The following is an 18,757-nucleotide window of genomic DNA, read 5'->3' on the forward strand; positions in this document are numbered from 1 at the left end:
GACCCTCCCCTCTCTCTGCACCCCCTGAATGCGGGAAGCTCTCCCTCAGGACCCCCGAGAACGAGGTCCCCACCCATGGGAGCCGTGAGCTGGTGGCGCCGCAGGCCGCTAGCTCCATGGAGCAAGAGAAAGAAGCATGGAGCCTCCCGCCTCCTCTTGGAGCATTTGCTCCCGGAGGCTGCGCGGCTCTGGCACTGAGCTTGGTCCAGCAGGGGCCGGACCTTCCACCCAGGCGCAGGTGTCAGCAGCCCCGGCCCAGAGCATGGCCTGTCCTGCTCGGGGGTCCACACCCAGCGCCCTGGACCCTCAGGAAGGAACCAGACCACAGCGAAGCCGGCAGCTCTGTGTGGGGTGTGGCGAGGGGGCTTCTGTCCTCTCAGAGAACATTCCAGTGTCTTCCTCAGCACATGCCCATTCTGAGTTGGAGGAAAATGGACACATCTCTCCGGGGAGGTCAGGGCCCACCTGGGCTGTTTTTCTGTTTTAAATTAATTAAATATTGTTTTCAATTGACAAATTGAATTGTATATATTTACGATGTACAGGAAGATCTTTTGAAATAGGCATACATTGTGCGATGGCTGAACCAAGCTAATGATCACGGGCACTATCTCACCTACTTATTATTTGTGGTAAGAACGCTAAAAATCTACTTTCCACACTTGTCAAGTGTGAAATACATTGTCACGAGCTGTAGTCACAGTGTTGTACAACGATCTCTTGAATTTATTCCTCCGGCCTAAAGGAAGCTTTGTATCCACTGACCCCAGGCCTGGCCCCTGACATCCACGTCCCACTCTCTGTTCTGTGGGTTCCACCGTGGCAGGTTCCACTTGTCACGAGACCATGGGGCATTTGTCTTTCTGGGCCTGGGTCACCTCTCTGGTGGCCACTCTGACATGCTGCACCCCACCAGCAGACGGAGGGCAATGTCGCCGGGTGGAGGAGCATCTCTGGGACGTTTCCACGAGTGAGTTACGGTGACTCAGCACAAGGTGTGGACTGTGACATCTTCTCTGATTGCCCCATGAGCCTAGTGACTCGAGGACAGCAGGGAGGCCCCAGCCCAGCTCTCCCAGGCACCCAAAGCACGAGGTCCTGCTGGGGATGGCCTTTGCCCCCTCTTCCTTCTCTGCCACGCCATGCACACCTTGGAGGCAGGTGTGGTCCCACCAGGGGTGAATCTGTGCTGGGAGGAGGAGTGAGGGGTGGGCACTCGGTCGTGGCCTTCCGAGGGTCACCCTCTCACCACTGCAGGGAGGAGCCCCTAGACCCAGCCCCGCCACCCTGTTCCCATCTCCTTCACCCCCTTGCACACCCTGGGCACTGAGTTCCTGTTTGTTTGGGTCTTGCTGACCAGGCTGTGAGCTCCGTGGGGACAAAGGCACCACCTGTGACGTTTATGGCAACGCCTGGCCGGGCCGACGTCCACCTTTGCTGGCAGGACTAGCGAATGAATGTAGGTGATGGGCGTTTGCCAGCCGGCCCCGGCTGTGATGGTTTCTACAGAAACGGGGATGGGCGTGAGTACCTGCTCTCCTTCATGCCCCCTTAGTACCGGGCGGGCGGGTGGAGGCCCGCACAGAGATGCCGGCAGACAGGCAGGTGGAAGCTGTCGGGCCCCCGTCTTCCTCTCTTGTCGGCTGCGTTGTACCCCGCACGCGCCGCGCTGGGATCCCACAGGCTTTCAGGATGAGTCTTGGTAAACGAGCACCACCAAGGGCTCAGCTCCTGGACGTCCCAGCCGGCTCCTCTCTGCTCCTGGCTCCTAAAAGTCTGGTGACGGATGAGACTGTGTTTCAGAAACCCCACGGCCAGGTGTGTTTGTAAGTGGCGGACCTTAGGAAGCAAGACTGAGCTTTCTGGCTGAGAAGCCCTTTTCTGGGTTGGTGTGAATTCTTCCCTTTGGGACTCTGAGCAGGGACCGAGGTTCGGGAAAATAAAACCTTTATTTCTTGGTGCAAAAGCTGTCCCTGTTGTTTAACTGTGGCCAGCAACCTCTCAGTCTCCTGTAAATCCGAGAGAATTCAAGGCCGGCACTGCTCTGTTAGGGCTGGCTCCTTGGGGCGCCCTCCTTGGGGAACGTGCCAGTTAGAGCCTCTGGGTTCCCCTTCCATCTGGCACCCTCCCTGGCCGAGCCAGAGGGACCCATGGCACCTTCTAGCAGCCGGTCATCTCGGTTTTTTTAAATTGATACATAATAGATATGCATAGTTTTGAGGTACATGTCATAATTTTGTGCATTCATGTAATGTGTAAAGATCAACGCAGATAATTGGGGTATTCATCGCCTTAAATACTTGTCTTGCTGGAAACAGTCCAGTTATTCTCCTCGCTATTTTGAGACATACAACGGATCGCCGTGAGCTGTAGTCACCCTACCGACTATGGAGCTCTAGGTGTTGCTATTTCCATCCCACTGAGCCTGTGCGCCCAAGACTCAACTCTCCCCATCCCCCGCCCTCACCCATCCCGTCAGCTGCTCTTCGAGGCTCCGCCAGCACGACTGGAAACAGGGCCAGGCGCAGTCAGGGCGCAAACCCGCGAGCCCTGTGGGACTCTTCCGCCCTGAAGAGCCGCTAGCACCTCCTTCCGTCGGCCACGGTGCACGGGGAGGAACTTTCCTGCCGTTCTTATTTGCATTGGATCGGGGAATAGGAGTTTTTTAAATGGACTTGAAATTTCCTCCCCGGTTAAATCAGAAACAGACGGCGTGACCGCGCGGTTCTCTTTTCTCAGGTGTGTCTCCTCTGATCCAGCACAGACCCAGAAATACGCTCCAACGTGGCTGTGTGCGGAGCTCTTGCTTTTATCGTTATTTTTATTATTTTTGCACTGGGGAGCTGAGCCCTAACCCAGGTTGGCCTCACTTCCTCCTGGGCCCCTGGGAGGGGGACATCCGAGTCCGTCTTTTCGCGGTGGCCCTTGTGGCACTTGCACCTCTCCCTGGGTCATGCGGCACCTCATGGCCAGAGTCGTCTTGGCGAGAGCTCTCCGCGGGGCGCAGAGAGTGCAGGAGGACCTCCCCGCTCTTGCTGGCGACTGGGGAACCTCCAGGCTTCTTGAACACTGAGATACAAGCTGTCATCGAGCTATCACTTTAAAAAATGAGGAAAAGAAAGACCAATTTGAGAAAGAACATCAGCTTTTTGGTAATCCTGGAAAAGGTTTGCAGAGATAATGTTCCACTTTTGGTTAAAAAAAAACATTGAGAGAGAAAAAGGTAATTTAGCAACCTAGTACTTACAACATCGCAGAGAATTTAAATCCGAGAGCTGGGGAGCTAAAGCGACTTTCGTAACCAGAATTTCTTCTAAAATGTTTAGCCATTAAGCTTGTGGATCAAGCTTAAAAAATCCAGATTCACGCGCGGTTTGCTGATGTATGCTATGTTTTCATCAAAATGGAAATATTCAAATGTGAGCACTAGTCATTTTTGAAAGACGGACGTACCAGGGTATGTCCATCCTGTCCCGAAACTAAAATAACCCCCAGCACAACCCTCTAGTTCCAGCTCTGCTGGAGCTCGGTGGGGCTTTTCCTCAACAGGAAAGAACCGGAGTCCAGGAGTCGGTGGTTCCTTTGCACGTCACCGGACTGGGCGAGCTGCCATCCTCCTTTCTGAGGCCAGCCCCCGCGCTGGGAGGAGTCTGTCCATACAGTGAAGATTTGGCGTTAACACCGCTGCTCCCGTGCCCAGGCGGGCGAGGAGGTTTGGACAGTCAGGTCTCGGCGTTCTCAGCCGGCCCGTTCAGGGCATCCCCCTGCGTGTGAGGAGGGCGAGGGCTTTGGACCCCCGGTGACACTCCTCCCTGAGCCTGAACCCAGCCCAGCCCCCCAGGAAGCCCAGGAGGGCTCCATCTGCCACAGAAAAGGCTACCTCTGTTCAGCCCCGATGCCTTTTTGTCTCAAAACGCCAGAATGTTCTGAATCTGGTCTCCCCGTGTGAGCGCTGCAGTGCGGACCCCGGAGGACGTCTTCGCAGATGCTCACGCAGGTCAGTTTGGTTGTTCACGAATTATTTCCATACTGTGGAATTTTCAAAGCAAAGGGGAAGTTGGTGGTTCTTTGTGGAGCACAGAAGGCTCAACCTCTAGCTTCTACGGGACCAAGTACAGGAATTACCGGACGGGAAGAATGTGGGGGCCGGCGCCGTGTGGGTGTGGACTCGGGATGCGTGGGGACTTGGCGCTGACTGTGTCTGGCCCTCCTCTCTGGGGGTGTGAAAAGCCACGCCGAGCCCTGAGGATTGGGATTAAAGCAGGGAGGCTCGCAGCGTGCGGGAGGAGGCTGGGCCTTCAACAGGCGCCGGGCAGGCCCAGCCCGAGCAGGACCAGCCAGAGTTAAGGAGCAACCCGGGTCCGCGGGTGCGGAGGTCCGGAAGCCCCGGTTTCAGCCCAGTGCTCAGGTCGGTGCCACAGACAGTGTCTGACCCGGGAGCGCCTTGTCCCGAGGCGTGTCCCTGTCTCAGGAGGGCGGAGCCTGCTCGTCATCTCCCTGTTCACGCTCCCCGTCCTCGTCAGTGAGTGAGCGACCGGTCTTTAGCTGGACTCGAGCTGGGTGGATGAAGACGGCATTTCCCAGCGTCCTGCGTGGGCAGCAGGTGGGCGCACAGTGGGGACCACGTCGAGAAAACACACCCACGAGCGCACCTGCACCCACACCCAAACACACATGCTCTTGCCTGGCGGTCACCGGGGGGCCGTGTGTCCCTGATGGGGAGTAACAGGTCAGATGTCCCTGAGCAAACGTCAGGCACAGAAACATCCCTCCCCCATCCTCCCTGGGCTTGTGCTGCGAGAAGCACCTCCCGGTGCTAAATCCCGGGCCTTGGGCTGGGGTGTTACTGCGGCAGGCCCCGGCCTCTCCCGACTCCCCCTCCGGGCAGCCACGCCGACACGCAGGTGGACACGGCATTGTCGTCAATGCCCATGGACACACCCACGGACTCCAAAAGGGAGGTGGGAGGAAAGTTCCTCTCCTTCCCCTCAGAACACTCCCTCCCTGCTCGCCCACCCCCCACCTGCCTTGTTGGAGACCAGGAGGCACAGCCCAGCTGCAGGGAAGACGGGGCCCTGCACCCCCCCCACAAAGCAATCAGGGCCTCGGGGCGAGAGTGGCCCTGCGCCTGGGAGAGCACGTCACTTCCAGCCTCACTCGAGCGGGGCCTCGGCGCCGTCGATGCGGCTGGAGGTCTTGGGGAAGACGCCTGCCCCAGCGTTTGGCCTACGAGGCACTGTGCGTCATTCCATCTTTTGGTTCTTGGGTTTTATCTAATATTTGAAACAACTCCAGTTCAGAATTAAGAGACCTCAAGAACCTTATTTAAGACAATATATATTTAAACTCTTTTATAGCTGAGCCTTCGAGAAAGCTTGAGTGTGTTTTCGACACACAGGAGTGTGGCTGCGACTGGCCGGGTGGGACAGGCCTCTGCTCTGTCCAAGGGCTCGGAGCTTTGCGAAGGTCGTGGGACCCCCACCCCCACCCCCAAAAAACATCACCCCAATTTCAACCTCACCTCGCCCTGCCTTTCCTGTGGTGAATCGCTCACCGCTCAGTCTCGCCCATTTTCCGTTTAACTTGATGGCCTTAGTGAAGTCTCTTTCTTTCGGCAACTTCCTTCCATCCTCTTCTTTTCCGTACACCTCGTCTGCTGTAGGGTCCGGGGCTTTTGTCCCCAGAATCCCCCGTCTGGCTCTTGCTGAGAGCACAGTGACGGTGGGACATGCTCGTCCGTGCCCTGCAGCCGCGCACTGGCTCTCGTGTGCAGAGGCCTGGCCCTCGGGACGCCTTTGCTGACATTAAAGTTGGCGTTTCGTTCTGTCACTGGGAGCCGCGCAACGCTTGGTTGCGTCTCTCCGTGGTGCCAGCAGCTGTTGACGCCGCTAGATCCACGAATCGTCGTGGGTTACGGAATGGCTAGTCTGAGCGTCTCGTGGGTTTCACCCCTTAACAGAAACACAGAGCGATGCTTCCGCGCAGCTGCGACCGGTTACCCGGCGATGTGGTTCACAGAGGATGGGTAGGACGGATGCCCCGTTCTCTTCGTCAGTTTCAAGGCAGTGAATCAGGATTCTGTCGTTCCCTGAACGACAACTCAGCCCCGTGGCCGCTGTCGAGTGTCGGCTGCGGGGCGTCAAGCCCATTCACGTGTTGAGCGGCCGTCGCCAGCGTCCGTCACCCCGTCCCCTCCTGAGAAGGGAGACTCTGTCCCCAGGAACAGCTCAGCCCCTCCCAGCCAGGCAGCCCCTGCCCACTTCCCGTCTCCGCGCACTCGCCCGCTCTGGGGACCCCGCACGCCGGAGTCACGCAGTTCCGTCCTTTCCCGCCTGGCCTCTTCCTCGCAGCGCGGCGTCCCGCGGGCTCATCCATGTTTAGCGAGCGTCGGGATTTCCGTTCTGCCTGAGGCTGAATAATACCCCATTGTATTGACAGACCACATGCGGTGTCTACACTCGTCCTGCAACGGATTTTTGTGTCTCGTTTTTATATGAAATGAGTTTTCTTACATTTCTGGAAGGAGGATGATTGAGGGTAGCTTTTTAACTCCACAGACTTCCGCCTTCTGTTGTCGTGTTCAGAAATGTGCTGTTTCCTGGGATTCCGGGCACCCTGTCCTTGCCCCAGTCTCGCCAGGACTTCTCTCTTTTTTCTGTCCAGATCACCCTGCTCAGTTCGATTCTATTTCCAGAAGGTGCCCCTCGGCGCGGAGCCTGTTCTGGAAGGGAACGCTGAACAGAAACAGTTGGCTCGCAAAACTGCTAACCGAGATCAAACAGAACAAAACGTTAGCCATATAAAATCGAGTAGTTAATGAAGACAATGTTTTATGACTTTTACTTTAAAACATTCTTTACGTAAATGTTTTGTTTTCCAGATTTAAGAAATTTTTCTCTCATATGCTATCTACACTTTACAGCAATTTGGCAAAGCATACTTTTGTGAACAAAGATAAAAACATTTGCTTTTTCTCCCTACTTAATTCGTCAAAAGTACAAAAACTTTCATAACTACACCTGCTCTCTCTCTATAAACAAGATACAATTAAAAACATTAGTTGCATTACCAAGGCTTTGACTAAAATGTCGTCTGCAAAAATACATAAAATGCCTGGTTTCCAGAGTTCCCAGCCTTACAGTGAGGGAGTGGAAATTATCATTTCCCTACAGGCCCCCAAACCCTAAAACTCTAAGTCAAATCTAAAGTTTGCCTGGATCCGGCTTCCTAGCCTCAAGAGGTTTTTAAATCTGAAATTCCTACACTGTCAATACAAAGAAAGAAAATTATGTTTCTGGAGAAAAGCTGCAACACCCCTGTTACTAGGTTACAGACCTGTGCCCTGCTTTTGTTATCTCCCTGCAGACTACACTAGATCCTGAATTCTCCTAATTTCCTCCAGTATTTGGCTACAGCTCTCCAACTAAAAACAGAAGCTGCTCTGTCCCTAAAGCCATAAAAGCTAAAACTAGATAAATTTTAAGAAACAAGCCGGTGCCTGATACATAGACCACACAAAAAGTTCACCAAACCACCAAGTGTCATGACCAGACGTTCAAACCACAAACCAGGAAGACAGTTGTTATCATGCTGTAGACAGCTTTTCCCGAGACAGCAGAACAAGACTCCGGATCACAATGAGGCGCTTACCCCCTACTGCCACCTTCCACTCGGCCAGATGATGTTGTCATTGACATTTCATAACCAATGGCTTCTGCTTTTAACTTAACAGAACCTAGCCTAAAAAAATCCTTCAGTATACATTTGTTAAATAAAAAAAAAAGGTCTGTGCTATTACTAATACTACATACTCTACCTAGATAAATTCCTCTGGGGAAGTTGAGACCCATTAAAAAACAAAAACAAAAATAACAACAAGAAAAAAAAAACAAGCCACGAAGTTATAACAGGCTTCACATAATTCCCTGTGCTCATTTGATTTATCAAGTGGTTGTTTGTAAGCGTAGGTTAAGGCTCAAAACCATTATACAAACTAAAATTATTATATTAATATTAATTTTACTTTGTATTTTCGCTTTTCAAACTTTGTATCTGTTACTTGTTAAATTTGTACAAAAGAACAACTCCTAACAAAATGATGCCGGCCCAGCACTTTAAAATGATAGCAAAAGACTACAACACAAGCAAGATTAAGCTTAATAGTAGGTTCCGGATAGACTTGGACTGACAGCCTCCCCTGTGGCTCAAATGTGGCTAAAAGGGTTTTTTTTTTTTTTTTCGACACTGACTCATAGTTGCCAATCACTCCCCCCAACATGAAATGAGGCCGACGACGGAAACAGATTCGCCCCAACACTGAGGACGTCAAAACCTAACTGCAGGATAGCTGATCGGTGATGCTCTCAGAGAAAGATCTCGGTCAAAAGGGGGAAATGTGAAAATTGTCAGAATGAAAATGGAATCACCGACGTTAGGAAACCCCGACAAAGAGGGCCGGGAGAGGCATGAGGAGAGGGTGCTCATGCTTGTTCGCCCGGTAACAAACGCCGTCACGAAAGACTGCAAAAACCACAACCGTACACAAAGCCCCTCACAATCTCACACACGAAGGTACTTCTGCAAGGACAGCCGCCCAGCCCCTGCCTGTCCAACCTCAAACTGGCATCGCCCTGGTTACTGATCTTTGTAGCCAAGGGTAAGTATTTTAAAATAATTATGTAACCGCCTCATCTTTTCCTTTAAGAACCTTTGCCTGCCTTTATCTTTATGTGAATACGCACATAGTGTACGATGACACACATGTTCCCATTGCAATACTTTCTTCCCAAATAAATATCTTTTCTTTTAGAAAGCCTCTCTCTGTTTGTTATTTCAGTTGACAGGGTATAGATTCAAGTGACGAACTGTAAGACGACATATTTCAGACAATAGGGGAAGAGTAAATAGGGCAAGTATAAGGAATTGCTTCGTCTCCTAATGTAGATCAAGGCACTGCTGTTGGAAATGGCAGTGGCTCTTCTCTTCTTCTCCTTGAGCTGGATCCTGAGCTCGGCGGAGCTCACAGCTCTGTTTGTCCCTCTGCATGCGCCCTCCGACCCTCCCCACCCTGCCGTGGGCCCTGGGACACCCCCCTGCATGGGCTGCATCAGGGCTCCCGTGTGCTCCGGGTTCCCACGGGTTCCGCCAGTGGGAGGTGCTTTTAGGCTATCCGAAGATGGGGCCGGGGCGGGAAGGTGTCCTGGCCGAGGTAGCTCCAGCGGGGCTGGCCCCCTCCTGGGCCTCCGGACCCTGCCGAGCTGCCTCCAGATTCAGCTCCTCCTAGGGGTTCTCGGGGCAAGAATGACACCCCACTGGTGCCAGCCCTCGTGACTGCCCAGGCCCTGCACGTCCTTTGTGACACTCTGCTTAGCTGACCCGGTCTGCGTGTTCCATCTGTGTCTCCTGGGGTCCTGGTTTTACTGAGGCGAGATGACATAATGTCTGACGTGTGCCTTAAAATACTCCGGCGTGTGCCGTGGGCACCCACAGTGGGCTGGGGAACAGATGAGATGGGTGTGTCCAATGGCCCTTGAGCTTATGTGATGAGGCCGTGAAAACCCATTATGCTCCATGACATTACCAATAAAAAAGCCATCGGCAACCTCGACGCTCCGAAAGCCTGACACAACATAGCTACAGGTGGCACGTAAAGTCCATATAGAAAGGGCAAGCTCTTTCTAACTTAAAGGAAAATAACATTTCTACATCGTCTATATTACTTAACAGCACAAAGAAAGCTTATTTTATAATTAATATTATAAAGTTGCATAGCACTAGACCAAAACCTGATAAAGTTAGTACTTCCCCCCCCCCAAAACCCCAATACAGTCCAATCTTGCTATGAATGTTTAATGCAAAAGTTCTAAGAAAAAATTAGCACATTGTCACAGGTTGAGTTTTATCCCGTCCTCCTCTCCCAAAGATAACTTGAAACTCTAACTCCCAGGACCTCAGAATGTGACCTTATTTGGAAATAGGGTCTTGCAGATGTGATTAGTTAAGACGAGGTCACGCTGGAAGAGGCTGGGCCTTTAGTCCAATGTGACCGATGTGCTTATAAGAAGACACACACACATGCACACATGCACACACACACGTGCACACACACACACGCCACACACCGTATGCAGAGGGATGGGGCCACGCGAGGGCAGAGACAAGCTGGACGGGTGCAGCCACACGCCCGGGGACGCATGAAGACGCAAAGAGGGACCCTCCCCTGGAGCTGCTGGAGGACCAGGCACCACCCACACCTGGTCGCAGACTTCCAGCCTCTGGAACCGAGAAACTAAATTTCTGTGTTTTAATCCGCCCATGTGTGGTGCTTTGTTTCCACAGTGCTGCAAGACTCGTGCACAATCAGACCAGCGTTTTCATAAGATTAATATGATACGTACAAGGATGGCTTATTTTAGAATTAAATGGTGGCTTAATACTAGGAAATACATTAATATAATTTATCACATTGTTTGGAGATGAATGTTTATCGAAGCACCTTGATAAAAGATTTGATTGACGTTAGGACTCCATTCCCAAAAGATGCACATGTGTGTCCAGACCACGTGGAACGCGCCCTGTTCTTGTCCACCCCAAACACAGAAGAGAATCATCTGAAAAACTCCAAGAATGAACCCAAGACGAAGGACGGCCAATAAAGAAATGCACCAAAATCAGTGGCTTTCTAACTGCCAAACATTAGCAACAGTCAGAAAGCACAATAAATACAATGGCTTCGTAATGCAACCGAACATAAATTCCCGGAAGGAAACTTAAGCAATATGCAATCCCATATGAAGCAACCTATAAAATTTTACTGAAAGAAATAAAATAAGACAAATGAATGGAAGGATTATTAACTCAATATTATAAAGATGCCATTTCTCTCCTAATTAATCTAAAATTGCAATCCCCGTCAAAATCCCCAGAGGAGGCTGAAGGTTATCAGGATGGCACAATAAGCAAATAGAATGGTTTTTGAAATTTTCATACTATTTAGGGGAACTTGCTCGACTAGATATAAAATTTTTTCTAGAGTGAACATTAAAATGCAGTGTGACTTAGGTGAGATAGGGAACGGAGAAATCAGCGGAGCGGAACAAAATCGCAGAGTATTCCAGAGGGGAACGTACGTGGGCTACAGGTGGCACTAGAAGACAGGAAGGCCGGGTTCCCGATACATGGTAGAACAACTGAATAAATTTGTGGGGAAAATGGTAAATTCGGCCCCTAGCTCAAATGACAAAACAAAATTCTGGATTGATTAAATATTTAAAGAGGGAAGACGTGAATGCGTCAACGCATGGAGAATAAAAGTAGGTGATTTTTTTTTCCCTGTAGCACAGGGATGAGGAAGCCCTGCGTGGCTTGTCCGCGGCAGGGGGCTCAGGGAGCCGGGTCTGCAGGTGCTGTGGCCGAGGGCACGCCCACCCTTGGAGAAGAACTGGGCCCTCTCTGTTGACCAGTGCCGGCTGCAGGTGTTGCAGTTTTCGGTGCATCTCATTGGTTTGCTGAGCAGACTTCTCAGCTGTGATGGTTTCACTGGGATTCAGAGAGCTGGAGTGGATCAGATCGGCGGCAGACCACCAGTGACCGTGTCCTTTTTTTGGCGCAAGTTTGGCTTTGGTAAGTGCTTTGGAGCTTCTTCTTGGTCCAACCACTGAGCTGGTCGTCGCTGATCATCATATAAAATCCACTTTTCGTCGCACATCACAATCCGACGGAGAAATAGTTCCTTGTTGCATACAATAGGAAAAGGTGACACTTCAAAACGACGATTTTTTTGATTTTCAGTCAGCTCATGAGACACCCACTTACCAAGCTTTTTCACCTTTCCAATTTGCTTCAAATGCCGAACAACCATAGAATGGTCGACCCGAGTTCTTGGGCAACTCCTCGTGCGGTTGTAAGAGGATCAGCTTCCATGAGTGCTCTCAACGGGTCGCTGTCAACTTCCCATGGCCGGCCACTGCGCTCCTCATCTGCAAGGCCCTCATCTCCGTTGCAAAACTTCCTGAACCACCACTGCGCCGTACGTTCGTTGGCAGTTCCTGGGCCAAATGCATTGTTGATGTTGCGAGTTGTCTCTGCTGCTTTACGACCCATTTTGAACTCCAATAAGAAAATCGCTCAAATTTGCTTTTTGTCTATCATATCCATAGTCTAAATATAAAATAAATAGTAAGTAATAAGTCATTAGCAAAAAAAAAGCAAGAAATGTGCATTGAAATGATGTATAACATAACCACATTTATTTGAGAATGTAATCCAATATCAATGCTAAAATTGCAAGTACTTTTGCACCAGCCTAACAGCAAGGACGGAAGGATTTTTCTAAATCTGTTTTTTATTTAACACATAATAATTGTACATGTTTATGTGGGATGTTTGGACACAGGAGATGTAGAGTGATCAGATCAGGGTAATTAGCATATCCACCACCTCAAACGCTATCGTTTCTTTGTGTTGCGACGTTCAATTTCCTCCTGGCTGTTTGAAACTGCACGGTTTGGTCACACGCAGGGACGGCTGGGATGTGGCCAGTCTGGATTGGCCCGGCCCGTCGGAGGGAGAACTTGGCCCATCTACGCCACACACACAGTGTGACACACACATCACCTCCCCTCCCGGGGACCTCCTTGGTCACGTTCCTGCAGCGCGGCCTGGGCTGGGAGCAGAGACGGAAGTGGCTCTCAGACCTTCCCGCCCTCAACAGCTAATACACGAGGAAAAACCAGCCGTGTAAAACCATCAGAGAGAATCAATAATCTCAACAGCTCCCAAACCAGGGAGGACGCACAGTGGGATGCGTGGACGTCAGCCCCGGCCGCTGCGCAAGGTGCTGCGTGGCCTGGCGAGCAGATGGAGTCCCGAGACCCTCCCCAGCTCCCCACCTAGGAGTGCACAGAACTGGGGTGTCGGGGGGACCGCAGCTGGGACCAGCTGGGGAGAAGAAGGAGCAGAGGGGACCCCAGAGCTCTTTGTCCTCGAGCCAGCGCTCCCAGGGGACCCCTAAATCTGCACGGTAAATCCCAAGAAAGGATGCATTTTAATATATAAAAACATTACTCCTCTTTCTTTATCCAAAATTTGTCTTTGTAACACCAAGACTTTTCCAGAAACTTTTAATGAATTATACATTCTCTAATGTCAAGTTCGGTACCTTCCTGATGACAGGCAGGATGATCCGTTTTTACCATTTCCTATACTTGCTCCCACGTCGTTGAATATCATTGTCCCGAGGGAACATTTGGGAAACCCGCCTGGAAATCACATTCAAGTGAAGTTTTAATATAAACTGCAAACAAAGAGAACAAGTGGCTGCATTATATTAAGAGATCATTTATTCTATACATTGGCAGCATAAAGTTATCTGTAGTCTCAATTTTATAACCATCTGCAATTTAAATGAGCCCATTTTTATTGAATCATAACATATTATGCGCTGTGCACCTGGCTGCTGTTTCGAATAAGACGGTGCCTTTTTGTTTCTCAAATGTAGTCTCCCACCCCCACCCTGCACTCCGGATGTCAGTTAAAGAATCTGCATAATCTCCATGGTATATGGTAACGTTTTCTTACTTCAAAATGCATCACGAGTCTGTTTTTAAAACAGCCAACACCGGCTGAAGGCCCGCACGGCTTCACAGCCTAATTGCAAACACTGAGCGCTCTCCGAAGGCACAGCAACGCGAATAAATGCATCTCTTTGGCAGAGAAATGCGTTTTATAGTAAAATACTCTGTGCTAGGAAAGTAATTAAAACAAAGCATCCATTCTGATCCATCTTGTTAAACTAGACTGCGATCACACCTTAGAAACGCGTGTTTGGGCTTTCCCTGCGCCGTCTAGGAGGGGCGCCAGGGCCTGGAAAGGGAAAGGCAGCCGGGGACTCCGGAGCTGGCGCCGTGGCCGGGCCTCGGGCTCCCCTGTTGACCGCAAAGGATTTCCCAGGCGCCCACGCAGACACGGCTGCTCGGCGACCGCGGTAGATCAAGCAAAACAAGACCTTCCCTAATCCCGTCAGAAAACACGAACGGGATGTTGTCCAGACCCCGGTGACCGGACAGCCCGGCCCTGGCTACCCAGTAGTTGCTGTGGCTTTGCCGGCCAGGGCTCCGGCCTTGCGCTCGAACCTCTGTCTTCCGGGTGGGGTCTGGTGGGGCGCTGAGGGCAGACTCGGCCCCGAGCAGACGCCCTCCCCCCACCCCCAGGGACCACCCAGCTCCAGCCCGGTCCTGTTACGGGTCCCCCCGGGCTGCCCTGGCTCCCGTGGCGTGCGCCGTCCTCACTGAAACCTGAGATGGACCCACTTGTCCAACCAAGGGACGTTCCTGGGGACCTTTGTCTGGAAGGTGCTGGCAGGTGCCAGGAAGAACTTACCAGGCTAAAGGACTTGGAATTCGCCGATGTGGGTCCAGGAAATTCACCTGCTTCCTCTCTCCTGCAAGGGCGGGTTCCAGGCTCCCGTCTGTAAAGACAGAGGAACGCTCTGCCCCACCCCTGCCGGCCCTTCCTGGTCTCACGGCTCCCGGGCCCCTCCCGGCTGTGTGGGAAGGTGAGCCCTGGTCCAGCCCGTGCTCAGCCCGTCTCTGGGCTGGGGCCGAGGGGTGAGGCGCAGTACCCCCAGCATGGAGCCCTGCCACCCTCATGCCTGCCGTGTAGACACGGGACTGACGGGCCCGGGTGATGGGCAGTGACCTCGGACCAGAGGACGCGTGGGCCTGGGAGGGAACTGAGATGCTGCCGTCCCCTCGTCGTCTTGACTTCCAGGTTCCTTGCCCCAGCCTCCCGCCGCCCCGGGCAACAGTGATTTGTCCGCACTCCTCATCTCCTTCATCTCTCTTAAGCTCCGTCTGTTTACCCTCCGCACGTCCTGAGCGCTCGGCCACGGCGGAGAGTGAATGTCATTAAGAGCCTGTCCTGGCTAAATGGGGGAGATGCTATCTGGGCGGATAAACGACAAAATGGGAAGGTCTGCAGCGAAGCCTCCGGGCAGAGCGACCAGCGGTTTGCTGGTATGTACACCAGGAAATGCTGATTATGCTAACGAGGTGGGCTGACACACGGGAGACCAGTTTGAAAAGGGAAAACGTGCCAGCGTCCTCCATGGGTGACAAGGGCTGGCCGAGACCCCCCTCTCTTCTCGTGGGGCCCGAGGGGCTGCTGCGCCGGTGCTGAGGCCCTGCCGGCCCCGCCCTCGTGTGGGGCGTCCGGTGACACAGACGGACCTGGTCTCGGGCACCTGTGTCTGCTGCCCTGACGCGGGTGCCGTGCCGTTTCCGGGTTGCTTCAGGGCAGCAGGGCAGAGACTGCTCCTCAGAACACCTGTGGAAGGAGAAGGAAAGACCACGCCGTCTGCTCTCCCTCCGTGCGCGGCTCCATTCTGGGCGTGAGTTACTGAGAGGTACATTAGGCATCTTGTTGTCACCTGCTGTCCCTGGAACCCTTCGTCGCCCTGGTGACAGTTCTGCTGCCTGTAGACACTACCTGGGAGGCCCAGGCCGCCTTGGGCCGCGCCCTGTGCCTTAACTTCGCCCATGTGCCTCGCAGCGCAAAGCACCGCTTTTATCTGTGGCTTAACTTTCGGTTGATGACGCCTGGGTGTGTTTTTAATGAATCACAGCTATTAAAAAAAATGCTTATTGCAAAGATCTGAAAATACAGAAATTTATAACGAAAACAAAGTTAAAGTTATTTGCGGTGTCCCTATCCAAATTCCTTGCTATTTGGCTGTTTGTAAAATTGCTTTTGAAGGTTTTCCATGCAGATTTTTTCCTGTGATTAATGCCATATATGCAGGTTGTAACTTGCGTTCTCACCTGAAAGTATGAGGTGGCACCTTCCCCGTCAGTGAACACTGACGCGGGTGCTATGGAGTTCCAGGACCGCTGATTTTCCAGGACCGCTGATTTTCCAGGACCGCCGATTTTCCAGGAGGGCTGGTTTTCCTGGGTTCAGGATTGTTCCAGACGAGGGACTTACACCACCTTTGGCCCTTCCTGCTAAATGACAGAAGGGTCTTCCAGCAAAAGCCCACCCTGAGGGGCCTGCACTGGTGTTGGTACGAGAACCACGGGTTGAGGCACCACCTTTCACGGCTGTGTGTCATTGGTCTCTGCAGGTGGACCTGTGTTCTGTGTCGGACGTCTGCGTTCTTAATCCTGGTGGACAGGTCCGTCGGGGCAGGGGTGGCAGGTGTCACCAGCCAGCCCTGGAACCTGTCCCCGGGCTCGCCCTGCGTGCTGTGGAAGGCTTTCTGGAGGGGGAGAAATCTATTTTGCTCTGGTGCATATCTCGCTGGTTCCCGATTCCTCTGTGATACCAGTTGTTTATTTCCCTGAATAACTAAAGTGAGATTTTTTTTTTGATAAAAAATATATAAGAAAGCTGCATCTGATGCTGAATTCAACTACAGTTTTGAAGGACAGCTTTAGTGAAATTCTCCTTTCTGCAAGTTGAACTTTGATGTCCCCACACTAGAAAAAAACATCCAGTTCACCGAGTCCACTATTCTGACCACAAGTCTCTTCCTTTTCACTGGCTGTTCCCACTGCCTGGAATGCCCTGGGCTGCCCAGAGGAGAGACGGCCCCGTCCCCATGGTCCCTCTCTGCCTTTCCAGGGCTCAGCCCAGACTTCCTTCCCAGCTTGTCAAATGCTTCCGTGTGCAGGCGTGTTTCCCACAAACCTGGTGCTCTTTCGTCTCCATGTCCAAGCTTCTACCCCGTGTGGCCCCAGATACTTGTTGAATAGATGGTTAACACACGCATCGCAGGCTCTATTCTATCAAGCACAGGATAATGATCTTAGAAAGGATGAATTTTAAAATTTCCTTTGGAAAATATGCAGATTGGCTCTTTTAGTCTGTAATTAAACCCTCCTGGGAGAATCTGCTTGTCCTCCAGACCCTGGCAGTCCGGTCTACGTGAGACCAGCCAGACACATCTGCATGGTGTGGAGGCCACAGTCAGCTCCCAGGCCCTGGGAGGGCTCTTCTGGCCACACACTGGCCCCCCTGCAGCAGTTGTGGAGGAGGTTCTAGCATCTGGTCCCCAGATCGGGGGTCCTGGGTGGCCGTGGTAACAGCAGTGGGGTTTCCGCGGCAACACCATGTGGCTGCACAGATCCTGGCTCTAAGGCTTCCAAGCTGTGGCAACACCTTTCTGAAAATGTTGTGAGCTAGTGAATCCTCGCCAGTAGGACCTACCAGGGTCGAATGTGACGTCTGAGCTTAGGACCGGACCTGCCGTCCTGACAGTCCTGGCTTGCTGGATCTTTGATCTCCTTGTCTTCATCTGGGATTTCTGGCATTTTGACTCTTGTAGAAGCTGTCGTGGAGCCCGGCTTGGAGCCAACCAACTGAGAAACCAACTAAACCATGCCCCGTTGATCAAACTAGCATATCGGATCCAGGATCTCTGCTCAGTTCCCAGTTTCTACAAATTTTACTTTATCTGACTAGATGTTCAGTATCCTCAAATCTATAGGTACCTTTAAGGTTTCTTTTTTTAAGTTAGTAAATCCTGCTGTTCTTTCAATGGATATGTGTTTTTTCTCCTGGGTTTGATGTGATCAGCTTGTTGGGTCACAGAGAGAATCTATTCCTAGTTATAGGCCTAAGGAACAGAAGGTGTTAGTGACAGAGAACCAGCATCCTCTTAAAACAGAGCAATCCCTGGGGAGGCCGGTCCCAGTTTCCAAGGTAGAGACTGTGAACTAAAATAAAATCAAGGCTCACCCCCCACCGGCTGACTAAACGGACCCCCTCGTGGCCGAAGGAATATCCTAAAACTAAATTGCCTGCCAGGAGGAAGGTCAGACATGCCTTATCATGCCCCCCTCCCTTTGTAACCCATTAACAGGCCTGAGGGTGTTGAGGACTAAACTCCCATCTTTTCCTTTTCCTCAAAATTCCTTCCTAAGGAGGCCAGATGAGTCATGCCTACAAATGATAAAATCTCGGTAAACAGGTTTTTATGACGTTTACTTCCAACCTGATTCTGGTATAGCATCATGTGATAGATAAAAAACCCTCAAACATTCCTTTCAGCTGATTCCTGGTCTTTGGGACAAAACCTAACTCTTTCAGCCAATGGTCAACTAATGAATCCCTAAATCCACCTATGATTTGTAAGCCCATCGCTTTGAGATGTCCCGTCTTTTGGGGCCAAACCAATGTATGCCTCCCATGTATTGATTGATGACTTTACTGTAACCCCTGTCTCTCTGAAATGTATAAAACCAAACTGTAACCCAGCCACACCGAGTCCACTGCTCAAGGCCTCTTGGGCATGGCTCCGGGTCATGGTCCTCAAATTTGGCTCAGAGTAAATCTCTTTAAAATTATTTTACAGAGTTTGGTCTTCTTTTTCGTTGACAAGACAGTTCCAGAAGAGGAAGAGGGGTCGCTGCTTCTAGGAGGTGGCTCGCTGTGTTGGCGGTTTGGAGTCCCTGGCTTCTCCCTGATCCTCTCAAATATCTCTACGTCAGTTTTCATTTCCCTTCTCTTTCCCAACCAAGGCCCTGCTTTCACTCAGCGGAGCTGCAGGGGCTGGGACTAATCTCCCAACCTGTGTTGTGATTCAGCAACCCGCAGAATCAGATCCCGCTCTGGTTTTCGGCTCTAGGTTTGTTTAACACTGTTCCATAATCTTCTTGCTCCTGGCTGTGTCTTCAGCTAAGAATTTTCAGTTTTGAACTTGTTTTATTTTTAAGTTTATCATCACAATTAGAAACCACTAACCTGCCCAACGCCCCTG

This window comes from Propithecus coquereli, unplaced genomic scaffold, assembly GCF_000956105.1.
Source record: "Propithecus coquereli isolate 6110/MARCELLA unplaced genomic scaffold, Pcoq_1.0 Scaffold572, whole genome shotgun sequence".
In the NCBI taxonomy this organism is placed as follows: Eukaryota; Metazoa; Chordata; class Mammalia; order Primates; family Indriidae; genus Propithecus; species Propithecus coquereli.